Below are 9788 nucleotides of genomic sequence, written 5' to 3'. Positions count from 1 at the left end.
ATGAAGTATATAAACATACTGCCTTCCGTGTCTATATTAACTATCGTTTCACTGGATTTCATTTAGACACTTCAGCTCAGAAATAACCAGACAGTTAATGAACCATTTACCATTTATTAACCATTACCATATTAACCAGTACCCATATATGCAATGATATTGCAATCAAGTTTAAACCCCTTTGATAAAAATGAAATATGCTACATGAATTAACTATGTGAGTGTCAGCAATGACACATTTCCTTTAAATGCATACCGAGATGCCCTTCACATCTAAAAGCCGATATTCTGCGCCAGCAGCAACTATTAGATGCACATTTTGCCAAAACACTACTGTGTTTTGATGTATAAATTATGAATAACTATGTGTATAGACAGCAATGTCTAATTCCCTCTCTATGATGGCAGCACTGCGAACCCTTTAGGCAAGTCCCACTCGCCCGAGCGGTGACCTGATATAGAAGGAATATATTATTTAGTGGACTAACATGCTAGACCTACCACCATCATTAAGCAACGTGAGACCCAACACGACCTATGCTTAATGTTTTACCATCCCTTGATTAACCTGACCCCCAACCTGCTCTCTGGCAAGTGCAACACTTAACACACAATATCAATTATGCAACTCCTTAATTTATTCATAATTGATCACATATTAACACTTATAGCTTTTTGAGCTGCAAGAATTTCATCCGTATTTAAACGAATATAGCGTTCGTAAGCAGCAGATGACTAGCAACCCATGGCTTTTAAAGTGGACGAAGAAACCAACGGTGCTGCTGAGGTTGCTGCGCCGATCCGAAAGGAGTGAGGAATATACAGCTTGCGGCAGAGTCCACATCACTGGCACACTGTACGCAGCCTGGCGGCGAACCATGCCCTTGACATGGCTCTCCCGGCATCCGTGACAAACAACGGTTCATCTCCCCCGGGATTTACCCGCCATTGCAGGTAGCGAGACATAGAAGAGAATGGACAAAATGCAGTATCAGTTTTTACAATGAATATTGATATCCCGTTAGAATGCTTGATAGATTTAGAGTGTTTTAAGTTAATAGAAAACATGAGAGGTTGAAGAGAGAAATCAGAAATTGCCAAGTCATGTGAGGGGTTAAAGCTCTCGGTGCACGTAGTGTATTCCCCATATCTAAGAAACCCGTAGAAAGCCAAAAGAAAAACTGCTTCCAAGAGAGAATCAACGAAAGGACCGAAACACCCTGCTCTTAGTTGAGACACTAATTTATGCACCAGTGGAAGAATAAGGGGAAGACGTTTGTCATTGCCTTGGGGGTGTGCTTTCTTTAGTCCATTGAAGAGGAGCTTAATTGATGGATCCCCGAGCAGACTACCCACAGATGAGTTTATGCATCTTAAATGGAACTGCACACCGGCGACCAATGCTTTAATAGAGGAAGACTGAAGTCTTTTTGATTCTGCACGGTGGACTATAAATGCGCAAATCATAGGAATGTTAACCGGAAATATGGAAACTGAAAAAGCTGCACAGAAAGAAATGAAAAAAGACCAGGCAGCATCATATGCTTTTAATGTGTTCCTTGAAAGCCCCAGTCTCATGTAATGAGACGCTGAATCCATATAAGACTGTAACCTTTCGTCTAGTCTAGCGTTATTTGGTCGTACGCTGGGCAAACCAGACTGGATGGAGCTGCATCTGGGCATAGATCCCTGAACTCCTGAAATTTAAAACGGGACAATGCATCAGCTATTTTATTATCCAAACCCGGAATGTGGGACGCGCAAATTCAGAAGTTCCCCAACACACAATTCCAAGTCAATCTCCTTACAAATATATTGATGATGGGAATAACGGTCGGCCCTTGTTAAAGGAGACATCCGGACATTTTAAGTGTTATCTTTGATGTGTCGCTAATCACTCACCAACATTGAAAGGGACGTTGACTTATTCCCAGAGAGTCCCCTTCGTCCAGTCTAACGACCCCCTCCGTTGGCATTATGGGAGCCCGTGGAAGGCTGAAATTCGCCTAATATAACAGATGCAAAGTTCGTTTTTTCTCTACTCCTGCTCATTGTTGAGTGTCATGATACTCAAACATGCAGTGAATGTCGCGAACGAGCGACCATTCTTGCAGAACGAGACGACGCAGGTTGCTTGTTTTTCCATAGACGCCAGGTTCTATGGAAGAAACAAGCAACCTGCGTCATCTCGTTCTGAGCGTACGGAATTTAGATGCCCTAAAAGGGACAACAATTCCCTCTTGGAAATTGAAGTGTTATTGAAGTGCTGCATCACCTCTCTGATGCGCTCTAGTTTCTCGAGCGGCAGAGGCGCTTGCATGAGCTCTGTATCTAAATCGATCCCCAAAAAAAGTTTTCTCCACAGAGAGAGGAACTCCTAACTTTGCGAACACTTCTTTCACTGTATTAATACTGTGCTCTGGCTTGCCGTTAGGAAAATCTACCACTAAAAAAATGTCTAATAAATGGACGAGAGAAGGCAGCCTGTAGGTGTTAAGCAAGATCCAACACAGCGCTTCTGAAAGTTTGTTAAAAATGTTTGGACTACTACGGCAACCAAAAGTCAATCTGACAGCAAAATACATCTTTTCACGCCATTTAACCCCAAACATGGGCTATTGCGAGGGATGAAGTGGCATAGTTTTAAACGCGTCTGTAATGTCTGCTTTCCCGAGCCAAGCTCCTTTCGCTGCTAGTTTGATTAACTTGATTGCGTGATCCACGGTGGCATAACATAGAGAAAAGGGGGCGAGAGGAATTAAATTGTTAATACTGTTTTCGCTATCATCGTGAGGGCTCGACAAGTCAACTATCACGCGTTTTTTTTCCAGAATATTTCCTCGTAGCGACCCCGATTGGATTAATCCGATAGATAGGGAAAAGAGCGTCATCGTATGGTCCGATCATATAGCCTTTCTCGACCTCCCTAGTCAACAATTTATCTACAACCTCCGGTTCTTTTTTAGCAGATAGAAGATTCCCGCATACGAAAATCTTGGAGGGGAGACTACACAATCCAGACTACACAATCCAGCAAAGAACCCATGAATTAACCCTGACAACAAATAATACACAAAACAACGATCCGGATGCTTGGCCAGAGCCTTTCTCATCTCTGGAATGTTCACCGGAGTGGATGGTTTAATCACTTTTTCTTGTACTTCACACTGAACAAGAAAGGGCGCGATGCCCTGTAAAGTGCCTACTTACTAAAACCAAGTCAACCAGGGACCAATCCAGCCGCTGATTATGTTTCTGGATGAAACTGGCAGCTTTAGCAGAAAACGACTTATGGTACTGGTAGAATAAGTTCCCCCCATAGGACAAAGCCAGGTCTGCTATAATAGCCAAATAAGTATCTAATTCAGCTCTCCGCTACGATTCACAAATGACATCTCTAAACACTCCAAACGCTACGATAAATTCGGTCATTGTCATGTCCTGGTCAGCCTCGTATCGCTATCTTTGAGACATACGGAGATGTCCCCACAGTTAATTATGCGCTTCTCTCCAAGGCCTGACTCAGAAGAACTTAACAAGATCTTGATCAAATTCACATCTTTACCTGCCAGGATTTGGCTTCTTAGATGACTGGAGATAGCCGCTGCCGGAGAGAAGAATGAACTTCCGGACCCGGAGCTGGAACTGCAGATCCCAGAGTCCTCTGGGGCACGACCGGAGGAATCACCTGGCCAGGAATGATGACGACATCCGCCTGCGTGCTTTGGCCGGTGACGGCAACTGGAACAGAAGCTGCAGGCACTCCGCTCTCCAGTGTTTGGATCCTGGAATTCATCATGCTCAGCGAAGCCTGGATATTATTAAGGGAGGCAAGCACGGGATCAAACGTATTTGGAATAACCACGGGTTTTGAATCCTGGGCCTTTTTAGAGCAGATTGAGCGCTTGGTTCAATGTTTTTAGACTTAGCTCTAGCTTTCTTTGGGGGGGCGGGGTCAACATTCACAGCTGAGCTGATCGGAGCAGCGTCAGAATGAGCCGTGCTTGTGCTGCCCTCTTGCTGAAACAACGTGTCATGCGATATACCCGCCGGAGGTTGAACACCGATCCTGAAAAGCTCTTCCAGGATTTTTCCCACTGGCCAATCCATTATGACTGGGAATGGGATTCCTCTCCTAGCCAACCGAGCACTGGAGCGGCGAACGGACTGGGTGTTCTCTACCGCTTCCTCTTGGCTACGGTGTTGACTGCTTGGAGGCAAGGTTCCTGGATGGGCTTCCATCTGGGTCTCCTCGATGAAGGCGTCCTCCTCACCCTCCTCGGAGTACGAATCTTCCTCCTGTTCACCATTTCGGAACATGATCCGCACCAGAAGAAGGGTGAGTAGAGCAAAAATCCACGCCTTGAATCGCATCTGCTGGCAAGGTTTACCGCTTTAGGGGTGATCGCTAGTTTTGATCCGAGTTTAACACTGACTGCTGTACGACCGGAACTGAGGCTGCTTAAATGAACCTCCAGAGTTGCACTGTGGTTAACTGTAGCAAATGAAATGACAAGAGGTTGAAACGTACTGACTTAAAGGAGTACTACTGAATAACTATAAGCGAATGGGGGGGGGGGGGGGGGGCTAGCAACATGCATTGCTAGCTAGCTACATGGAGATGCATAGAAATGTATGTTTGTTTGTTTTTTTGGCAAAAATAAGGCTAAAAACACACCATTGTAGTAGTTATTGCCCCCCCCCCCCAAAAAAAAAACATATTTATTTGACTGTATCTGGCTCTGTTTTTCTTAAAAGTGCAAATTAGTCATTTGGAATCCCATGTTACAGCATCGCTAGCTAGCAAGAAGAAATCTCAAACTGTCCTCAAACTAAGGCGCTTTCAACTTGCCATCCGGCCTGAAATATGCACAAATGACATTGAATTCTTAGATATCCCAATAGATGATTGTAGCTGCTATATTTCTCTCAGAGGAGTGTAATTAGTCACCCAGGGCAGGGGCAGGCGGATTTCAGCCACACTGTAGTGCACTCTGACATCTGTCAGCAGCCAATGAGAGCGTGAGTCACATAGGGGCGCGGCTGCACACAGGCAGTGCACACAATACTGCATACAGACAGACAGACAGAGAGACACACACACAACCCGAGCACGGTTTCATAGTAATCTCCACTTGCGCGGAGGCGCGCCTCCTTCCGCTGCGTTCGCAATTAGTGAACACATAAGCAAAGAAAGACTATAGACTGAGGTGTGAATATGTGCTAGCACATAACACCCCCACCCTAAGTTATTGAATGGTGGGTTCTGACTCCGGCAACACCGCACACCAGTGCAAGAAACACACCACTCAATAACACATAGGATTTAGATTCATACATGAACTGAATTTCCACATTTTAATTCTACATGAAAAAAACTCACTCTTTAATTGTTTTTTTTTCGCATCCAACACGAAAACAACAAAAACACATTATGGTCAATATACACATGTGAAAACACTCGAGTGTAGCGTACCTTTCAGGCTGATAAGCATAGAAGTAACAATGATGTCCAACTGCCTTACCACCTGGGTGGGTCAAACACCCATGACCTTAAGTTGGATTCCAGGTCCACCTGAGCCAAATGATGAAACAAACCCTGTGACAAACCCTGTTTGATCCCCTCAATTTGCTCAATTTGAGAGCATTTTCGCATATGCAGGTCATCAGTCAGAAAATACCCCTTTGACATGGTTTCCACCTCCTCCTCAGTGACAGCACGCTCAACCAGCTCTGTCAACTCCACGTCAATTCTCTGCTCCGCAATGAGCTTTTCTTTGGACAGGGCCACGTCTCCTGTCTCAACGGACAGGGACACCTCTGTCTCACAAGGGGTACTGACCTGCTGCGATTCCACTGACACCACCTCAGTCCCACCCACAACAACACCATCAGTCCCACCCTCATCCCACTCTACAAGAAAGCTCTCACTCAGGTCAATCTCATCATTATAACTTGGCAATAACTGTTGGAACAGTCATGTTTACATCATGTTGACATTTTCTGGGAGAGGACCGAGAACTTTCTTCGGAGGACATCGGCCAGGTGTGAAGCTGGGATCTCAGGTTGGAGAGCTCGGAGTCCCCTGGGTGAGTGGAGTCGGCGTCATTCTGCATTGATATTGAGATCCCTCTCTTTGAGGCCTCTGTTCACACGTTCCAAGGCCGTTAAACATCCAGGCAGATTATTCACGTCGTGGCACCACTGATGCAAGGCACGGAAACCACTTGTCCACATAGAAATTTCCTTTTCGTCTGCAAGCGAGCCAGCCTCCTGTTTATAACGCAAGTCATTTTCCCAAAGTTCTGGTCCAATACATGGTTCATCCAAAGGTCGTTGTGTAACCAATCGAGCAAATCGTCACAATATCGACTGATTAGTCGTCTTCCAGTATATCCATCCAGTATGGCCAGACAGATATCAGATGGACAATAACATCCTTTCCCGGATCGGCTCAGATATGGCAGGTCTCCTTCGGCGGTGGTCAGGTCGTGCAGATCAATCTGATAATGATCGAGGTGGTTGGTCATCAGCAGCATTGCATGTATTTGTAGGGTTGCAGGATCTCTAGGGGCGGCTGACAGCTTCGGTACCCAGTCAACATATGGCTACGGAATATAATGGAGTTAACAAAAGAAAGGACCTTGAGGCTCCTTTACTGATCCCGGCAGTGTCCCAGCTCCCCCTCATAAAATGCCACACTTGCCGAATTCCAGTATTAGGCTATACACTTCAAGCCTCCAAGTCTTTCACCAAACACCCAAATGTAGGCTTCTGGCCAAACACAAGCATCATGTCATCTCAGGCTACAAAGTGGGTTTGTGATTTTGACTTTTTCATCTACTAGACATCTTTTTGTGTCACCAAGCAGCAGCATTTGCGATCGCTCCTCCATAACTGCAGCAAGCAGCAACTTTTGAAAAGACTACACAGCGGACATCTGGCGTAAAGTAATTGACTTCACTGAGGCAAATGATGTGGAGGACTGAGAGGTTATCCTGGACGGTGTTCTAGTGAGCCCACCCACAAGGGAGACACTGCTGCAACTGGCTGCAATAGGCTCTATGCACAGCAGCCATATTGGAAAGAAATTGGGCCTCTTCTTCCTTCCTTCACAGGTGTTACCAATGATACTAATAAAGGGTTCTGTTCCATTCTGGTCAGGGTGCTGATATCGTGCATGTTGGTTTATGGTGGGTGTCTAACTCTGAGAGTGTACAAATGGAACCAAATGGACCCGTAAGGGTCCAGAGTTATGGGGGTCCTTGAAAATAAGACAACCACTATGCCACACTAAATGGAACAGAGCCTTAATTACTATCATTGGTAACACCTGCGAAGGAAGTAAGGAAGGGGCCCAATTCATTCCCAATATGGCTGCTGTGCATAGAGCCTATTAGGCTTTGAAACTAGGATTAAAGAAAAGAGAAGAGGGGGACCTCTTTGTATCACTACTATTATTTGTATTTAGCATTACTATTATGTATTTCTTTTTCAACATTTAAACATGTCGTGATGTGAGCTTACTGGAACACATGCTTAGGGGTATCCGTTGTCACTATTGTTACTGTATTTATTTAGTTTGCTTTGTCTGTTTGGACATTACCAGTAATGGGGCGAGGCGGGATGTAGGGGAAAAAACTAAACAAAACATTATGTGATGAAAGGATGTTTTTTCTCTGTCTAATGTGCTGAAGAATGCCAAATAAACATAAGATTTAATATATATATATATATATATATATATATATATATATATATATATATATATATATATATATATATATATATATACACACAGCATGTGTATTTAGTAAGGGGGGGAAAAGCATAGCATTTAGTATTTTTAAATTCAAGATTCAACCCTATTTACTGTTTAAAGTATAACTTTCAACTAGATACTGTTAACATAAATTAAAAAATATACGACTGTTGTTATTCCATGTTTATCCCATTGACTACAATGTCCATACAATACCAAACTGAAATGAAAACTGGTAATTGTCAGCAGTAGCTAATGCAAATTATACAGTATATGACTTCTAGACAGTGATCCAAACATACAAAAACCTTTACTCCTTTTACAGTAATATACATTTTAAGGTTAGATGAATATTGTACTTCATCTGGACAAATTCATACCTAAAACATTGCAATACCTAGTTTAGAAGTCCATTTGGGTCTCCCTCTAGTAGATGCAGTTCATTAATTGAAGAAGGTGCCTATTTCAAGTGTGGTAGTATGGTAGTGCCTGCTTTCCATAATTTCTTAGAGGAGGGAGAGAAGACGCATGAGCAGATAACAGTATTCCTGGAGGAAGCTCAGCCCGGCCCCCGCATCCATCTTCTCTTCTTTCTTTCTTTTTTATTTACAGTAGACAATTATGTTTTACCCCTTTTTCTCCCCAATTTAGTCGTTATAACAATTGATTCCACCCTACACATATTTCTGTGTTGTCACTGCTGTTGTATCCTAACAACTCACCTGCCAGTGAGGAGCCCTCACCAGGAGGACGTAGAGCCTTCGTCCTACTGCTTCCGCCCAACACTCCCCGCTGACAGGTGCTAGCCTGGCATGGCCAGACTAATATCACTGTGTAGATATTAGTCTGGAATCTCTGTGTGGAACCTGCATTTCCGAGGGCTAAATTAAAAAAAAAGTCTCTGGTGAAACCCGCGCCATATTTGCAATAGCAGTGAAACGTGAAGATGATGATGGTGAATACAGAGAGACAGAGCCTGTAGCCAGCGCCTCAACTGAACACATGAAAACACAAGCTGATGTAGAGGACTGTGGAACATCACATCCAACTAGTGATGACCGGGGGGTGCTCTCCATTCCGACATCTCGCCACTCCGACTAGTTGCGTCCGCGTGCGGTTAGGGTTAGGGTTAGGGAATGGTTAGGGTCGGACTTCAGTGCTAAGCCTTTTTAGAAAGGTCATCCTTTCAGAAAAAGGCAGAGCAAGGAATTTTTGCTCTCGCCATCTTATTTTTGAAAGAAAGTCTTTTTGGGATCCTGCTACTCTTTAATTTTAAGGTCCATATAATTTCACATTCTGTTTAATTAAGTATTCCTTTAGACTACATTCTAAATCTTTGCCCTAAGCCCTTTTTGGCTGTTACCCCTTTCCTGGAGGGAGGGGGGGAAAAACATTTTTTTCCAATAACCATTTCATCTTTCTTTAAGGTTTAGGTTTTTGGGCATGTTTACAAATTATAACATGAAATAGAAATGCCAGTGAACTTTGTGAGAAATGTTCACTGGGGACTGTGCATGGCAGGTAAGTCCAGTCATCCTGAGTCCCACCTGGACCGCATACCAAAAAATCATCCATAATGTCATTATAAGAATGGTACAGGATTAGGACTCAATAAAAGATTTAAGAGAACAAATACAGTTATGGACCATGACGGAGGCGCGCCGACTCAGCAGACCTTGAGGCCGAGGAGTTGCGCCCGAGCGCCTCCAGGCGCGAGTGCCCGCAACGACCGGCCGAAGGGCTGCTAGTCGACTCAGCGCCGTCCGAGTTATGTACCGATAGGGACAGAATCGTAAATGATGTTTGTGGGGACTGCGTGTACCCCAACTAATCTTCCCTGTGACTACTGGTCAATAGTGTGTCTTTGTTGGGACTGATACAATTCTCCATTTCTGCTACAGGGGTTGGGGTTAGAGTAATGAGGGCCTTAACCCCTTTTAATTTTAAGGTCCTTATTATTTCACATTTGTTCATCTAAGTCTTCCTAGGTCCATTGTTTGATTGTGTGTGTCTTGGCCCACTTAGT

Source organism: Gymnoscopelus microlampas (genome assembly GCF_963454915.1).
Source record: "Gymnoscopelus microlampas genome assembly, chromosome: 10".
NCBI classification, from domain to species: domain Eukaryota; kingdom Metazoa; phylum Chordata; class Actinopteri; order Myctophiformes; family Myctophidae; genus Gymnoscopelus; species Gymnoscopelus microlampas.
Note: the sequence above shows the minus strand (reverse complement) of the source record.